This window comes from Triticum dicoccoides, chromosome 2A (assembly GCF_002162155.2).
Source record: "Triticum dicoccoides isolate Atlit2015 ecotype Zavitan chromosome 2A, WEW_v2.0, whole genome shotgun sequence".
Taxonomy (NCBI): domain Eukaryota; kingdom Viridiplantae; phylum Streptophyta; class Magnoliopsida; order Poales; family Poaceae; genus Triticum; species Triticum dicoccoides.
This window is the reverse complement of record NC_041382.1, coordinates 118,475,138-118,493,003: the sequence shown is the minus strand read 5'-3', so window position 1 is coordinate 118,493,003 and position 17,866 is coordinate 118,475,138. Positions and strand designations below refer to the sequence as shown.

Sequence of the window (17,866 nt, the reverse complement as noted above, 5' to 3'; positions counted from 1 at the left end):
GAGCAACGGGACAGGGCGGACAAGCTACATTGCCTGAGAGTACGCCCCACAGTAGAAGACCGCGCATATGGATACGCATGAAGCCCACAAACTCAGCATAGTTGGTGCCATCAAAGATCACCGAGCAGCGAGGAACAACCACATAGCTCGAAGATGGCCTACTGAGATATCTCGCTGTCTTTTTTTGGGTCAACGGATCCTCAACTCGATCTGGATCGAGGGGATCTCGAGCCAGGAAGCGAGCGAGGCCACAGATAGCGGCCGCGGGCAGGAAGCGCGAGAGACAGAGACTCCCCGATGCAGCCAGGCGAGCAGCGCAGGCAGACGGACAGGGAACGCGCAGTCTGGCTTGAGAGGAGGAGGAGCACGCGGCCCAGCACGGTCGCGGCCCGGAGCGAGAGGACGAGGAGCGCGCGGGCACTGCGCGAGGGGAAGAGGAGCGCCCGACCCGGACGGGATCGAGCAGAGGAGGCGCTCCCGAGGCGGGATCGAGCAGAGGAGGCGCTCCCGCGGCCGGCCGACAGGAGCGTGCTCACTCGGGGGATGGAGAAGCGCTCCCTTGGCGCGGGCCAAGATGCGCCAGACGGGGGAGACGAGGCCGAACGGGACAGCCGGAGCGGCGGATCCGAACGGGATGAGAGCGACGGCGGTGGCCAGAATCGAGCAGAGGAGCACGGAGTTGCAGCGTGCGGGGGAGCAAGGGGAACCTAAGCATCTGATACCATGTTAGGAATGAGCAACTTAGCTTTACTGAGGGCCAATGGCCAGTACATATACAGATGTGGTAAAGTGCAGAAAAGCCCCTTATACAATGGGGATGTACACAATGGACTATATACATCTAACAGACCCAATCAAATGAAATACTTTGTTTCCACTACCATTCTTCATTCCATGTTAATATATTAAACTTCAGGACAGCAAAGCTCCCATTGATCTTCGCTCCAGTCATATATTTCCATCCTGCAAGGCACTGAGCAAATCAATTAGTTAGATAGTATAAAGGCTAAGGTGAAGCAACTAATTTGATTCAATTCTACATCTATTAGTCTACACAATTTATAAGGAAAAAAAGATGGACACTATAATTTTTATGGGAATCGAAACATGATATCAAATCAGGCCAAATATACTGCTGTGCACAGGTGCTGGTTGATGGCGGGGTACTGAACAGCTTAACATGGCTACATTGAAGGGGAATAAGTTTGGAAGTAATGATTCATAGAGTATAGTTAATTCTTTTATAGAAATTGACTGTTTAACCTTCGACATGATTTTATTTTTGCGGAATTTCAACATGATGTTTAACTCATCATGGTTTAACTATCGTGCACGGCAGCAAAACAAGGAGCATCTAGGGATAAAAAAACTGATAAGTCAGAATTTTCTCTTCAAGACTATTGTATGGTAAACTGTAAAGGTGAAAACTGTTCAAGAACATCTTGGAATTCAAATGGAGAAAAGAATCATTAATGCTGGGGCACGAAGCATCATAGCAAAAGGAAATGGTTACATAGCACGAAAAAATGAATTATATCTTTTTAACACTTGAATTATTGTGAACCAATGCAGATGATGGTAAGATCAACTTACCTGTTGTGGTCGCAATAGTTGAAGCTAAAGGCGTCAACAGTGGTCCTTTTCGTAGTAGGAACTTGCTCTAATTATGTAGACATGCATTACATAATACAGGTTGCATAGTTAGTCATAGTTACATCAACATACATGGATCATCCCTATCATTATGTCTTAACGATCCCTTTTTGTTCATTTGCAATTCTTGTTTCGTGATGTGGGAAACTCGGTCAACATGACATCATTGTTTGGCTGCACAATAACATTGAATTTAAACACTTGAACATTCATGTGGATAACACCATTAACTCACCAAGCAAAATTTTAGAAGCTATAGAATCATAATTCTCAATTATGATGCAACGAGTTGCACAGAAAATCCATAAGAAATGACTCGTTAACTCTGACCACATGTGGTTTTAAAGGATATCCCGAGTTCCCAATAGGGCTCTAGAATAACTTCAAGAGTCTCACCTTGAACTTTGTTTTCTGAACTTGCTGGAACACCAAGCAATCACCGTCAGCTAGGTTGTGGCCGATGGCAAACATTTTCCACCCAGTGCCGATGGAACCACTTAGCGCATGGTAAGGCAAATGAAACTCAACATCTTGTTCATCCACCAGATAAATCATCTCATTACACCACGGGAGATACCACCCTTTGAATAGCTGAGGTATGCGCTGCAAGATATTCGACCAAATCAAATTACCGTCCAGTAAGACACTACCATACAGATGGGATGGACACAATGCATTGTCAATGGTAGTCATCTTGCTTTACCAGGCAGCTAGCTGTGGCAGTTTTATAGCAAATGGGCTTCACGAAGGAAGGGTGGTCGGAGCACAGCTGGCTCTTGAGCTCTTCAGCCTTGGTGAGGGCGTAGGCGCTCGCTTCGTCGGTGGCGTACACATCATCGGGTGGCAATTGCCTTCTTTGGACATATGCCCCTCCCCTGAAAGACAACCAAGTAATGGAGTAGTAAGTAGTGCTTCCTATTCCTATGCATAAAAAATCGATGGAAAGAACAGTTTGGGTGAGGCATGGGTGTACCTGATTTTCCTGTCGCGGTAATCGGGTTGCTCGGGCAGACCGGCGACCCTGCCGGACCGCCGAGTCGGGGCGTCGCGACACCGCCTCGGCAGCTTGGTCTGCGGCACCAAGAAAGTCGGACGGGGTAAGGAACCAGACAGCGAAGCGGAGAAAGGCGAGACCTTTTGCCAGGAAGGAGGCATGGGCTTGAACTGACCGGCTTCGGCTTGACGGCGGCCTCGCGGACGGCGACGGAGAGGCGGTGCAGGCGCAGCTCCTCCAGCTTCCGCTTGTCTCCTCCACCTGCCTCCTGCGCTGCTCCTCGTACGAGTTGGGTTCAGCCATCGCGCTCGCTCCGGCTGCCGACCTTGGGGGAGCGAGGTGGGGTGGGGAATTGGTGGGGAAACGGGGCGATTTGGGGAGGGCGGCGCCGTTCAAATTTTATAAACAAAGAAGGAAGAGAAGGTCGTTGTGAAATTTATGCCGCGGAACTGTGGCAGGCCGAGCTTGGGCCGTCTCCTTCCCTTGCCCAAAACTACAGGAGGAAGGTAAACCTTTAGACCCGGCGCACCGGCCGAAACGTTGCACCGGTCGCCTCCCACCACACACGCGTCTTGTGGGGCCAACCACCGCTTTCCCTCTTTCCTGCCTTATCTCTTTCAGGACTGAGCATGTGAGTTGAGGTGTTTGTTTCCAGGGACTTATTAGTTTAGGAACTTAAAAAAGTCACTATAAGTCCCATCTAAACCAAACAGGAGGGACTTATAGGGACTTAAAGTGGGTATTTGGGACTTATGAAATAAGACTCTCAAGGAGGGACTTATAGTTGTAATATGGTCTTATAGGGACTTATAAGTCCCAGAAACCAAACAAGTAGGGACTTTTTAGAGACTTGGGACTTATAAGTTGGGACTAAAAAAAAATCCTAGGACTTATTAACCAAACAGGGCCTTAAGGGTGTTTGTTTCCAGAGACTTATTGGTCTAGGGACTTAAATAAGTCCCTATAAGTCCCATCTAAACCAAACAGGAGGGACTTATAGGGAGTTAAAGTGGGCATTTGGGACTTATGCAATAAGACTCTCAAGGAGGGACTTATAGGGACTTATAGTTGTAATATGGTCTTATAGAGACTTATAAGTCCCAGGAACCAAACAGGCAGGGTCTTTTTAGGGACTTGGGACTTATAAGTTGGGACTAAAAAAAGTCCTAGGACTTATGAACCAAACAGGGCCAATCTTCGCCTTCATATCTCATTTTTTCTTCGTCGCTCTGCCATGGCATCCCTCGATCTCGCGTGCCCTGCGGCCTCATCCCCACATCCGACTACGCGTGAGCACCCATACAGGGGGCGTGCACGAGCTCGCTGATTTCCCGTGCTGTGTGGCGGGGTTGCGTGGCGACGACGAGCCTGATGCTCGTCCTGCGGGGCAGGCCGCACAACGGTCAATCGACGACGGGACGCGCTGCAGGCTGCTACGAGGCTATGGCGTCGCGCACTACTACGAGCGGCAGCTCACCGGCAGTGGAGCGGCCGGTCCGCGGCGGAGGCAGTTGTGTCCAACACGACAAATGCTGGGACCGGCGGCGACGCGAGGGGGGCGTGCTGCAACCGATGAGGTGCAGCGCTGTAACCGGCCGGAGGATTTGCTTCAACCGGCGAGGGTTGGTGGTGGTCGGCGATGGTTGTGTCCGCCATGATTTTTTTTACTGCATCCATTTTTTTGCTGGAACCACTTTTAATTTTTGCTCGAACCAGCTTTCGGTGTTGCTGCAAATTGAGAGGATGGAGGTGTCGTCGCCGTATGATTTTTGCGACATCAAATTTTGGCTGGAACCACTTCTTATTTTTGCTGGATCTAGCATTTGACTTTGCTACAACCGACGAGGATGGCCCTGGGACGGCGGTGGACGGCATGATTTTTTGCTGCACTGGCATTTCAATTTTGCTGGAAACCTTTTCAATTTTTGCTGGAACCGTGTCAAAATTTTGTTGGAACCATGTTCAGTTTTTTGCTGGATCATAACATTGTTTTTTTGCTGGAAGCACATAATTCTTTGCTGGAATCAAGTTTTTTTGTTTCAAACTGGCGACGCCTGCTCTTTGTGTTTTTTTCCTAGACCACCTCTCTGTTTTTGCTGGAACCGGCATCGTAGGGTGTTGGGACCGGTGAACTCATGGTGGTGGATCGCGATGTCACACGACGGTCGACCACTACGACCTGCTGCAACAGTGAACTTGATGATGCTTGAATGCGACGTTGTTTTTGCTGGAACGAACCCGTCGACGATGAGGCGGCGAGCGGGACTCCGGCGGCTGCGCAGGCGGGGTCAGCGATGCGATGGATTTCGGCGATCTGAGCCGCATCCTTTCCTCTTTTTTTTTCCTTTTTTTATCTCGTGCGGGTTCGGATGCGGATGTGGGGGACAAAGCACTCTTGATCTGATGGTTCGCAGCTAGCGGAGCGAACGCACGGGATGCGACAGGCCAAAATTTTCGGCCGGTGCGCCATCGCCTATCACTGAAAGTATAGTTCCCCCCCCCTCAAATCCTACTTGATGGATCAATATCCCCCTAAACTCTAAAATTGGATTATTTCCCCCTAAACTCTGTGAAACCGGATAAATGTGGCCCTCGATGGGTTTGGAGATGATTAAAGGGGGTTTTGCTCGTAAATGGTGTTGACTTGGCACGTTGTTGCAAAAGTAGCGTCGTCCACTCGATCTTGAGCTCGGCGGCCATGGCCATGGCCGAGCTCGGCCGTGCACGATGTCGGTGTCAAAACCGGCAGATCTCGGATAGGGGGTCCCGAACTATGCGTCTAAGGTTGATGGTAACAGGAGACAGGGGACACGATATTTAGCTAGGTTCGGGTCCTCTCTATGAAGGTAATACCCTACTTCCTGCTTTATTGATCCTGATGAATATGAGTATTACAAGAGTTGATCTATCACGAGATTGTAATGGCTAAACCCTAAGAGTATAGCCTGCCTGACTATGATTATGAGGAGATATCTGTCTACGGACCTAGCCCTCCGGTTTATATAGACACTGGAGGGATCTTGGGTTACATTAGGTTGGTTAGATCCTGGGTTACATTAGGTTGGTTACAGAGAAAGAAATCTTCATATTTGGTCGCCAAGCTTGCCTTCCACGTCAAGGAGAGTCTCATCCGGACACGGGTAGAGTATTCGGTCGTTGTATCTTCACAGCCCATCAGTCCGGCCCATGTCTAATAGGTCGGACGCCCGAGGACCCCTTAGTCCAGGACTCCCTCAGTAGCCCCCGAACCAGACTTCAATGACGAGGTGTCCGGCGCGTAGATAGTCTTCGGCATTGCAAGGCGGGTTCCTCCTCTGATGACTTCAAAGTGATGTATTCGGCTTTCCATTTAATATCGTACCCCTCGGCTTCCACGCCTTCCCGTCTTCAGCTTCCATGTGTCGAGTGAATTCGAGAGGTCGGGGTATTCTTGCACATACCACCCTGACCATACAAGAGAGGTGCCTATTTAATGAGAATAGATCTCAGATCCATTCCACACCCCGCGGAAAAATCCTCAGAGCTTGCTAGGCAGAACCACCCCAACATGGCTAATGTTCCCAGCTCTTCCTCTCATCCCCATGGCTCCGAAAAGGGCAATTGGGAGAGATGCTTTGTATCTCGCAGTCAGCTATCGAAGTTGCAAAAATAAGGCTTTCTTCCTCCCGTGGATCTAGTCCCCGTCCGAGCAGGGCTGGCGTCCTTCAATGTCGGGGTTCAGGTGGAGAACTTCCCCAATCCGTCCAGGGGGAAACGAGTATGCCTCGTCCCCTTTTTGCTAAGAGGCGTCAGATTTCCAATCCATCCCTTCCTCCGAGGGCTTCTGGAGTATTACGGCCTTCAACTGCACAGTTAAACTCCCGCCTCCATCCTGCATATCGCGGGTTATGTTGATCTATGTGAGCTATTCCTAAGCTGCTAGGCCCATTTTGATTTATGAAGAAAATTGTTCTGCCTCGTCCCTCGTAATCAAGGGGGGGGGGTCAATATTTGAAGTGGGAGGAGCCGAAATGTGGCGTATCGCCGGGACCGGATACCTGTCCGGCACGCCGAAGAAGGCTTCCGAAGAGTGGACTTTCGAATGGTTCTATATTGACGACGTCGCCCTTCCTGACCCAGTCCGAATGGGCCTCCCCAAATTTTCAAGCGCTCCGTTGAAGAAACGCCACAGCTGGCGTCCTTGGAGCCTCGAGGAGGAGGATAGTGCAGAAGTTAGTCAGTTGATGGGCAAGATTAAGATGCTCGCCCAGTCCGGATTGTCAACAATCGAGGTAATGGCGATCTCCATAGTGCGAGGGGTCCAACCACTCCAATACAGAGGGCTTTCCATGTGGCACTATAATGGGGAAGACGACGCCTCACGCTGCGGCCGGAAGGGTCCGAAAACTCCCGCCGCTTTGGTTAAAATATTGGCCGAACTGTATAAGGGGGAGAAGGAGGAGTTTACTCGTCTCTAATGTCGAGATGGATTTTCCATGTATAATCCTCCTAGCTGGGTACGTTCCAATCCCACCATTTTACTCCTCTCCCTGGATCATTTTTGATGGACAGTAACCTATCCACTTGCTATAAGAATGGCGGAAGGCTATCGAGGGGATCCATAGCCCCGCTCCCCAGCCAGAGGGTCACAACCGGGACCTTGACCCCGGATACGTAGAAGATCCGGACATATTTGTGGAGCTTGAGGATGGAGTATTCTATCAGATGAGTTACGATGGTACGGAAGTACCCATCATCGCCGATTACCCCGGCCTCCTCCCTGGTTCGCATGTAAGTAATTTAAAAGACACCTTCTTCAAAAGAGTTACCTTGCTATGCCTCACCCACCATACTATTTTGTGTTCCAAAGGGGAGGCGCTCATCGCCACAACATGCACTAGAAGCGTCTCCGAGGAGAGTGGGGCCTGCGCCGAGCACGTCTTCAAAGAGGAAGGCAAAATGATAATACGACAGAACCCTCGTCAAAGAGGTAAGGCTTTCTTTTCAAGAATACATCCTCTGATCGCCACATAAAATTGTGATGCCATTCGCCGCATTCTATCAGGAAAAGTGTCCGCCGGACTATGTCCGGGGACCCTGCCGGACGTGCCTCCACTAGTCAGGTTCCGTACCCTGCCCTAAGGATGGGGGTTGACACGGGAGTGGCGCTGAACTGTCCTTCCATAGAGGTTTTGGAAAATATGTCTGTCACGAACTCTGAAGTGGAGAGCGCCATGAATCATCATCATCGGAGGGCGGCTCTTCGCGACCCCGACTTTTCAAAGGAGGCATTTGACGCCTTCGGCTCGGCCGATGCGTACATCCGAGCTGCTCGGGATGGGCTTTCCAGAGCCACGGACCAGCATCTGAAATATATGCGGGTAAGTGTAGATTTAATAATCATACACCAGTAGCCCCCGAGACTTAAAGCAGTTGATACAACTGATTTAAGGATCAATGTATAACCAGGTGCTTACGGAGAAGAACAACATGTTGTCTCAAGAGCTAGAACAATGTCAGACACAGCTAACTGCTGTTACCGCCAAACTGGAAAAATCCAAGAAGGCTTCAACTGGTAAGTTTCCCTCCATCGAGAAAACATAATTATACACCAGCTATGTTAACGCTGTTGCTCACCTCTTAATAGGATCAGCAGATCAACTGCAAGAGCAACTGCAAGCCAATCAAATGGGAGAACGAGAAGCCAAAAAACTACTAGCCGCGGGCGAACGTGTGCTGACACAAGTTATGGAGAAGAAAAACAAGCTCTAGGATTCCAATACCCAACTGGGCGAGGAACTGAAAGATGTGCGGGTCCAGCTGGCTGACTCCATAAAGGAGAATAAAAGGCTGCGAGGCGGCATATTCAGTATGTGGTCGAACTTACCTTAGAATAATTCGGAGATAAAAGGGGACTGGCAGAGTTATGTCTGCAGGTATGCTGACTGGTCATCCCGAAGAGGAGATGTCCAGATTCTCGGGCGATCTACTACAAGAGCTGTCGCAAGTGCTTGAGCAAGCTCGGCAGGCGATGCGAAGTGTTGACAAGGCCTTGTGGCCATCCTCCTCCCCTCCAGGAAAGATGGAGGAGCTTATACAGCTATTCAAGGGGGCGCAGCGACGCTTTCGATTGTGGAAGATATCGGCCTACCAGGAAGGCGCACAAGAAGCATGGGCCATGGTGAAAACACGGTATACCAAGCTTGATCCAAATCATATGGCTCGGGTCGGACCTCTAGGTTCAGATGGCAAAGAAGTTCCCGTTAACTTGGTATATGACCAAGTAGAAGTAGCTGCCAAGTATTCCCAGCAGGATTGTAAGTTAGACAGCCTGCTGGACGATATAGAGGAGGAAATTTTTGAGTCCAAGTGACTATGTACATCCCTTCACATATGTAACTCTAGCTGAATTGTAAAACAATTGTCATGGCAGACCTTTTCGCTTCGACCTCTGGACCCGAAGGTGCGGAGTGTTTCCGAATACCTGAGCGGTAAAACATACCGGGGTATGTGCGGAAACCAGGCGTAGGGGTAATAGTTGCTTGAACATATAAGTTGTATCCAGCTAGTTATGTTATATTACATTATGATTGTAAGAAACATCTTCCAGAGAGAATAGTTCTGTTAAGGGTTCCTTTCCCTGGGTGTGCATGCGTTTAAATGCATGTCCGAACTATGATTGTAAAAATCACAGTATATGTAACATCTGGGGGTTCACCATGGGGTGAATGCAAAAACATTTTTAATCCACCAACCGAATATTCCCTTAAGAACGTTAGCTTTCGGCTTCACCCAGTCTGACGTACACATCCCGATGACCCGGTAGTAACAATCGCAGAGGTGCTCCCTTTATGCCCTAGCCGAATTAACGGGTACATAGGGCATAAGCACAGGAGCCAGGCAACCCAGCTTGGCCAAAACTTAAGTCATATCGATGCATATAATGGCGAAGAAAAGGTACATATGGGAAAAACGCATATGTGGTGAGCTTGATGCACAGAAAATAAAAATAAGCTTCAGTCCGGGAAGCCCCCAGGTATAATGGGCGCACATGTTCGAGGATGTGTACATCACAGGTGCACAGTTGAGCCGCGCAAAGAGCTTTAAATCTAAAAAAGGAAAGAAAAAAGGCGAAAAGAGAGGAGAAAGGTATTGGAGACAATAGGTAGAAGGAAACGAACAAAGAGTTCGGCACTAGGCATAGAATCTTCGGAATCTGGCCGCGTTCCAGGGGTTCGGCTCTAGGCGATTGCCAGATGCATCACGCAGGTGGTACGCTCCCCCAGTGAGAACTTCATCAATGATGAAGGGACCCTCCCACTTTGGTTTGAGTTTCTCCTTTTTCTTCTCCGGGAGGCGTAGAACAAGTTCACCAACATTGTAAGTCTTGGCCCGTACTTCTCTGCTTTCATATCTGTGGGCCTGTTGTTGATAAAATGCGGAATGGGCTTTTGCGACGTCGCGCTCCTCCTCCAAGGCATCTAACCTGTCCTGTCGATCGAGCTCGGCCTCTCTCTCTTCGTACATGCACACTCGAGGTGAGTCATGAATAATGTCACAGGGTAACACAGCCTCTGCGCCGTACACCATGAAGAAAGGTGTATATCCAGTAGTGCGATTGGGTGTGGTCCGCAGCCCCTAGAGTACGGAGTCGAGCTCCTCAACCTAGTGCTTGTCTAATTCTTTCAAAGACCGCACTAGTCTGGGTTTGATGCCGCTCATAATAAGACCATTGGCTCGTTCGACCTAGCCGTTTGTTTGCGGATGATAGACAGAGGCGTAATCGAGCTTAATGCCTAGATTAGCACACTAGGCTTTCACCTCATCGGCTGTAAAATTAGAGCCGTTGTCGATGATGATGCTGTGTGGGACACCGTAACGGTGTACAACGCGGGATATAAAGTCTATTACGGGTCCGACTTCGACCGTTTTAACTGGTTTGGCCTCTATCCACTCAGTGAACTTATCTACCGTGACTAGCAGATATTTTTCTTATGGCTGCCTCCTTTAAGGGGTCCAACCATGTCAAGCCCCCAAACCGCGAAGGGCCAAGTGATGGGGATTGTTTGTAGAGCAGTGGGTGGCATATGGCTTTGGTTGGCGAAAAGCTGGCATCTGACGCAGTGTTGGACAAGGTCCTGCGCATCTGCTCGGGTCGTCGGCCAGTAGAACCCTGTACGGAAGGCCTTGCTTAGGGCCCGAGCTGCGGCGTGGTGACCACCGAGACCGGCATGAATTTCAGCCAAGAGTTGCCGCCCCTCTTCCTCGGAGATACATCTTTGAAGTACTCCGGTAGCTCTTTTCTTGTAGAGTTCTCCTTTGTGGACCTTATAGGCTTTCGAACACCGAACAATGCAGTGAGCCTCGTTCTGATCCTCAGGGAGCTCTCGCCTATTGAGGTATGCCAAGAAGGGTTCAGTCCATGGGGCAATGACTGCCATAATAAGATGGGCCGATGGTGTTATTTCGGTGACCGGGCCTCCGGTGATATCGGTATGTTCGGAATCTGGGGTTATGTTCGGATTCAGACTAAGGTTGCCGCTCTCCCCTTGCCACACCACAGATGGCTTGAAAAGCCTTTCCAGAAAGATGTTAGGTGGGACAGGGTCGCGCTTGGCACCGATGCGAGCAAGGACATCCGCCTCTTGATTACTTTCTCGAGCCACACGGTGAAATTCGAGCCCCTCGAACCGAGCCGACATTTTTAGGACGACGTTACGATAAGTCACCATCTTCGGATCTTTGGCATCAAAATCTCCATTTACTTGAGATATTGCGAGGTTTGAGTCCCCACGCACTTCCAGGCGTTGTATGCCCATGGAGACAACCATCCGGAGACCATGCAATAAGGCCTCGTATTCGGTTGCATTGTTGGAGTCTGTGTATAATATTTGGAGTACATACTAAACTATATCTCCAGTGGGGGATGTTAAGACAACGCCCGCCCCTAAGCCTGCCAGCATTTTGGAACCATCGAAATACATAACCGAGTTGGAACATGTGTTGTACTCTTTAGGGAGTTTGGACTCTGTCCATTCGGCGACAAAGTCCGCCAGTACTTGGGATTTAATGGATCGACACGTTTTGTATGTGATGTCGAATGGAAGGAGCTCAATGGCCCATTTGGCAATCCGGCCCGTAGCATCACGGTTGTTTATTATGTCACTGAGTGGTACTTCGGAAGCCACTGTGATCGAACATTCTTGGAAGTAGTGTCATAGCTTCCGGGATGCCATGAAGACCGCGTATGCTATCTTTTGGTAATGAGGGTACCGGGATTTGCATGGTGTGAGGACAGTGGATACGTAGTATACCGGCTTCTGAAGCGGGAATTTGTGTCCGTCCTACTCTTGCTCAACGACGAGCACGACGCTCACCACCTGGTGTGTTGCCGATATGTATAATAACATGGGTTCACTGACGTTCGGCGCGACCAGGATTGGGTTGCTCGCAAGAAGGGCCTTTATTTCTTCCAGTCCGGCCGTTGCCGCATCCGTCCACTCGAAGTGATCGGTGCGCCGGAGGAGGCGATATAGTGGCAATGCCTTTTCTCCCAATCTAGATATAAAGCGGCTTAAAGCTGCCACGCATCCAGCGAGTTTTTGGACCTGTTTAAGGTCTGTTGGCGTAGCCAATTGTGACAAAGCTCGGATTTTGGCTGGATTTGCTTCAATTCCTCTATTGGAAACGATGAAGCCCAACAGTTTTCCAACAGGGACGCCGAAAACACACTTTTCCGGATTGAGCTTGATGTCATATGTATGGAGGTTATTGAATGTGAGACGTAAATCGTCTATTAGTGAATCCACGTGCCTAGTTTTAATGACGACATCGCCCACGTATGCTTCAATTGTCTTGCCGATCTGTTTCTCCGGGCATGTTTGAATCATGCGTTAGTAGGTGGCCCCGGCGTTTTTGAGCCCGAAGGGCATGGTGTTGAAGCAGAATGGCCCATATGGGGTAATGAATGCCATTGCGGCTTGATCGGACTCCTTCTATGGTTTGATGGTATCTGGAATATGCATCGAGGAAGCACAGTGAGTCGTGTCCTGCAGTAGCATCAATGATCTGGTCGATGTGAGGGAGGGGGAAGGGATCCTTAGGGTAGGCCTTATTGTGGTCTTTGAAATCGACACACAAGCGCCAGGATTTATCCTTTTTTGGCACCATCACCAGGTTCGCTAGCCAGTCCAGGTGTTTTATTTCTCTAACAAATCCGACCTCGATTAGCTTGGCTAGCTCCTCTCCCATAGCTTGACGTTTGGGTTCAAAAAAGCGCCATAGTGTTTGCTTGACCGGTTTATACCCCTTCAATATATTGAGGTTGTGTTCGGCCAACCTGCGTGGGATTCTTGGCATATCAGAAGGGTGCCAGGCGAATATGTCACAGTTCTTGCGTAGAAACTCTCGTAGCGCGGTGTCGACCATTGGGTCTAGTTGTGCTCCGATAGATGCCATCTTCTTGGGGTCCGTTGGGTGGACTTGGAATTTGACTATTTCTTCTGCTGGTTTGAAGGTGGATTTGGGCCGTTTGTCCAGGATTACATCGTCCCTATCCACCGTGGAGCGTAATGCAGTTATGTCTTCGGCCGCGAGGTCTTCAGATAATGCCTCGAGGGCCAGGGATGCGGTTTTATTTTCGGCGCGGAGTGCTATGTCCGGATCACTAGTGAGAGTGATTATGCCATTGGGCCCGGGCATCTTGAGCTTCATATTCCCATAGTGAGGTATAGCTTGGAAGCGTGTAAATGCATCTTGCCCCAATAGGGCGTGATATCCACTATTGAAGGGGCCACTTGGAAGGTTAATTCTTCGGTCCGATAGTTCTTCGGTGTGCCGAATACCACATCCAATGTGAATTTTCCCGCGCATTGTGCCTCCCGGCTGGGAATAATTCCTCGGAAGGTTGTGCTACTTTGCTTGATGCGGCTCTTGTCTATTTCCATTTTACTGAGTGTATCCTCGTAGATGAGGTTAAGTACGCTGCCACCATCCATAAGAACCTTGGTGAGTCGAAAGACATGCATGATCGGACTGAGGACCAAGGCGGCTGGTGCTCAGACTGTCCTGAATTTTGTTGCTGCGATTTGGCAGACTTTGACGAGGTCGCGGAGTGCCCTTTTGCACTTATTGTTTGAAGCGAAAGTCTCAAAGACCGTCAATACTCTGAGGTCGTCGTCTTCTGGGGGATATTGCTATGGGTTGTTTTTGGTGAGGATATCCTCGCCGCTCTTGGCCACCTGCCGGAGTATCCAACATGCTCTAAGGTTGTGGGTTGATATAGTATCTGGTGTTGCGTGTAATTTGCATGATCCATCGAGCCATCCCTCCAGAACAGTTCTGTGTCCCGTAATGAGCTTATGTTTCTTTACCATTGGGACGAGCGTGCCACGAGGGTGTGTCTTTTTCACCTGAACGAGGGGTTGGGTGGAAACCGGTGGTTCGCAGTGAGCTGCCTGAGTTTTCCAGGCGCTTTCCATTGCGCATTACTTGTATACTATGGTTACCAGGTCTGCGAAGCGTGATACGCGACGATGGTTGATGGCATTGAGGATTCCTTCATCTATGCAATTGTTGTGGAATGCTGAGATCACGTCTCTATCGTGGCAATATTTAATCTTATCTTTGACAAGGAGGAATCTGGCCCAGAAGTGGTGGACCGTTTCCTGAGACTGCTGTCGTATGCCCATGAGAGCGCTTATATCTGGGTGGGTGGGTGGTTTGAAATTCGAACCCTGACCCAATTTTGGATCCGGAGTTTGAAGAACTTCCGAACTTAATGGACCGGGCTCCGGGATGTCAACTGATTTTTTGGGCTTGTCGTCCGATTCTATGTTCGGAGGACAAGACATGTCTTTCTATAGGCAGGTGTCCGGCTCTTCAAGCTCAGAGATCCGAACATAGTTCATCCTCAATATAGAGGAATAGTTGTCGTCTTGCTCCTCTACTACCTCTATTTAATGGGTGATCGGTGGAGTTTTAATTTCTCTCTGGTCGGGTTTAAGCCCAATCCGATCATAGTCTGTGGCGACCCCCAGGGCGGCGATGCGATCTAGGAGTTCGTTTAAAGACGACATCTCCGCCGGATCCATCTGCTTGGAGTATTTGGTGTCAACATGGATGGGATTTTCGATGACCCGAGAAGTCATCGTCGGCTTAACGCCAAACAGGCAGTCATGGTAAAGCTGCCCAGCCGGAGGGTTTGCCCTGGGGCCAGCGCTCCTCCGGAGGTGACATTGTCCTTGAGAACAAGGCGAGCCATCGATCCTATCTTTCGATGTCACACTGGAACTCTCAATGAAAGCACCAATGTCGGTGTCAAAACCGGCGGATCTCGGGTAGGGGGTCCCGAACTGTGCGTCTAAGGTCGATGGTAACAGGAGACAGGGGACACGATGTTTACCCAGGTTTGGGCCCTCTCTATGGAGGTAATACCCTACTTCCTGCTTGATTGATCTTGATGAATATGAGTATTACAAGAGTTGATCTACCACAAGATCGTAATGGCTAAACCCTAAGAGTATAGCCTGTATGACTGATTATGAGGAGATATCTGTCTACGGACCTAGCGCTCCGGATTATATAGACACCGGAGGGATCTAGGGTTACATTAGGTTGGTTACAGAGAGAGGAATCTTCATATTTGCTCGCCAAGCTTGCCTTCAATGCCAAGGAGAGTCCCATACGGACACTGGTAGAGTCTTCGGTCATTGTATCTTCACAGCCCATCAGTCCGACCCATGTCTAATAGGTCAGACGCCCGAGGACCCTTAGTCCAGGACTCCCTCACACACGCCTGCCAAAAAGCCCCCGACCGCAGCCCATCAACCTCATTCTTGCTCGTGCCCTCCCCTGGATGGCCCTGTCTCTATTGCGCGATCCTCGTCGTATACGTTGTATGTGAAGCATGCCGAGGTTGGACCATGGAAATCTTTGGATGGAGGTGAGCTCCCATTGGTTGATGGCTTCTAGTGCTCCCATGTCACAAGAACAGAACAAACAAGAAAAGTAAAATCAGCCATTGATTGTAACATGAGGTTGAGTCCATGGCGTGATTAACTGAGGCCCGAGAGCTTAGCACATGATGCACCAGAGACTCCTCATCGGAGTGCAACTCCAGGACGGAGACTGGGCTGAGTTGCCACGACGAGTTCACCTCCATGTCCGTCTTCCATCTCGCTCTCTGCTGCTCATACTCATCATCGTCCCCAAACTCCATGGTATGTGTATCACATTGGCAGATGTCGCCAGCGGAACTCGCGGCCGCCGCCGACGTTGACGCCGGTGAAGCAGCCACCGCCAAGATTTTCCCAACGCAACGCACTCCTTGATCATGGCCTTGCCGCACAGCACCTTGCTCAACACAGATATCAGGCCACCAATGCGATCGCCACTACCGACGGCGGCGCACCTCCTCTTCTTTAACCCGTGGTTGCAGAGCCTGAGCAACCGCTTACACGCGGCCACAAGGCAGTAAGCTCCTCCTCCCTCGTCAACGCTGTCGCTGCCTCCACGGCCACGCCGCAGACTTCTGGTCTTCGCAGCACTGATGGTCTTCCCATTGCACTGCAAGGAGATGGCTCCATCCATCGCAGGACCACGCCCATTCACTTGACCCGTGCATGCGATGCAGAACACCCGGCGAGGAAGGTAGCGCTTGTTGGAGCACTGCCAGCGTGGTGGTGCCGTCCAAGGGAGGGCATGCGCATGAGCGAGGCTGCAGGGCCGCGGCCGTGGGCGATTACATATTGGCGTTGGGGTGGCTAGGCTGGCGCGTGGACGACCGAGCTCAGCCATGTCCATGGCCGCCGAGTACACGCTGAGCGAGCGACGCCTATCAAGTCAGCATTATTACAAGCAAAACCACCATCAACCCTCCCCAAAACCACCCCAGGGCCACATTTATGTAGCGACCGACCTAAATGGATCAAGTCTCTGTGCTTAAGTGTCATCCCTGGATCGGTACGCTGACACACACAATACTCGAGGATTCATAACAGAGGTAAATCACATGTATAAAGTAACGTAAATACTATTACCTCAATCCATATAGCGGAAGTAACATCAAAGTTGTGGATTCCCATCAACACCAACAACAAAGTTGAGTGTAGACATCGTAACCCTAACGTATCACTTACTCGTTGTAAGAATTCCTGCAACATTAGACATTGCAGCCATGTAGGTCAGTACATTGAATGTACTGGCAATTTCACACTGTAGAGCAATGCTAAACAATAGCTATCACTACATGCATTATTTGGCTGGTGGAGGCTCTAAGTTTAACATTTGCATAAAGCTATTTTTTTCCTAGAACAAAGGAATATATTTTATTTAACTACAAAGTTGGTTGAAAAGTATTGAGAAGGTTCCTCCAACTCAACCCCAAAATAATAATCATAACCCAACAAATTAATTAAGTAAAGTGATGAGATCAAAACAATAATTCAAATACCAGATAGTCAGGATGTCCATAACTGGGGACACGGCTAATCATGATTAGTTTGTACACTCTGCAGAGGTTTGCGCACTTTTCCCCACAAGACTCGATCTCCTTCCTTGAATTTCTCGCACTACATGTTGTTTGAGAAACGGATGATCGAGAAACAATCTTTCCGAAGCATTAACTCTTTACTCTGGGTAGACAGTACCACCTACTTCCCCCCTACATCTGCTAGCCTACCATTAAAAGAGGTCACACAACATACTCAACTATCACTACAAAAAAAAACACATCCATGACATTTTGGGCCGAACGATTTTTTTCCTGTCATACATATGACACTTCTATGACGATAATTGTGACAAAACCTGGTATCATCATAGATGTGGTGGGCTCCTACTTCTATGACAAAAAATCATGATAGAAAATGGACTTTTCGTCCTGGGCGGGCCGAAGACGCAGCTGCATGACATTCTTTGGGCCGTCCATGACGGAAAAATCATGGTAGAAGCGAGGTCGAGGAAAATTTCGGGGAGTTCCCAATTACGATGGGAGGTCGGGGGCCGAGCGATGCGCGTTTCTCTCGTACACGTACGCACGTGTGTGCGAGGCGTTGGCTCTAACTGAACCCGAGCGAGGAGTTGGGCTCTAACTGAACCCAAGCGATTGCATTGCAGGCTGCGCGTTACTGAATCCGAGCGATCGATCGATGGCTGTTAACTGAACCCGATCAAGCGGTTCCTTCGCTACTGCTGCTAACTGAAGCCGATCGATGCTACCTCTGGATGAACAGTGAGCGT

At 49.6% G+C, this 17,866-nt stretch overlaps 2 pseudogenes; both read right to left on the bottom strand.

Annotated features, from left to right (window-relative positions):
• Positions 1-1,461: 1,461 nt before the first annotated feature.
• Positions 1,462-3,112, bottom strand: LOC119359143 (annotated as a pseudogene).
• Positions 3,113-15,456: 12,344 nt separating this feature from the next.
• Positions 15,457-16,216, bottom strand: LOC119357723 (annotated as a pseudogene).
• Between the last annotated feature and the right edge of the window lie 1,650 nt (positions 16,217-17,866).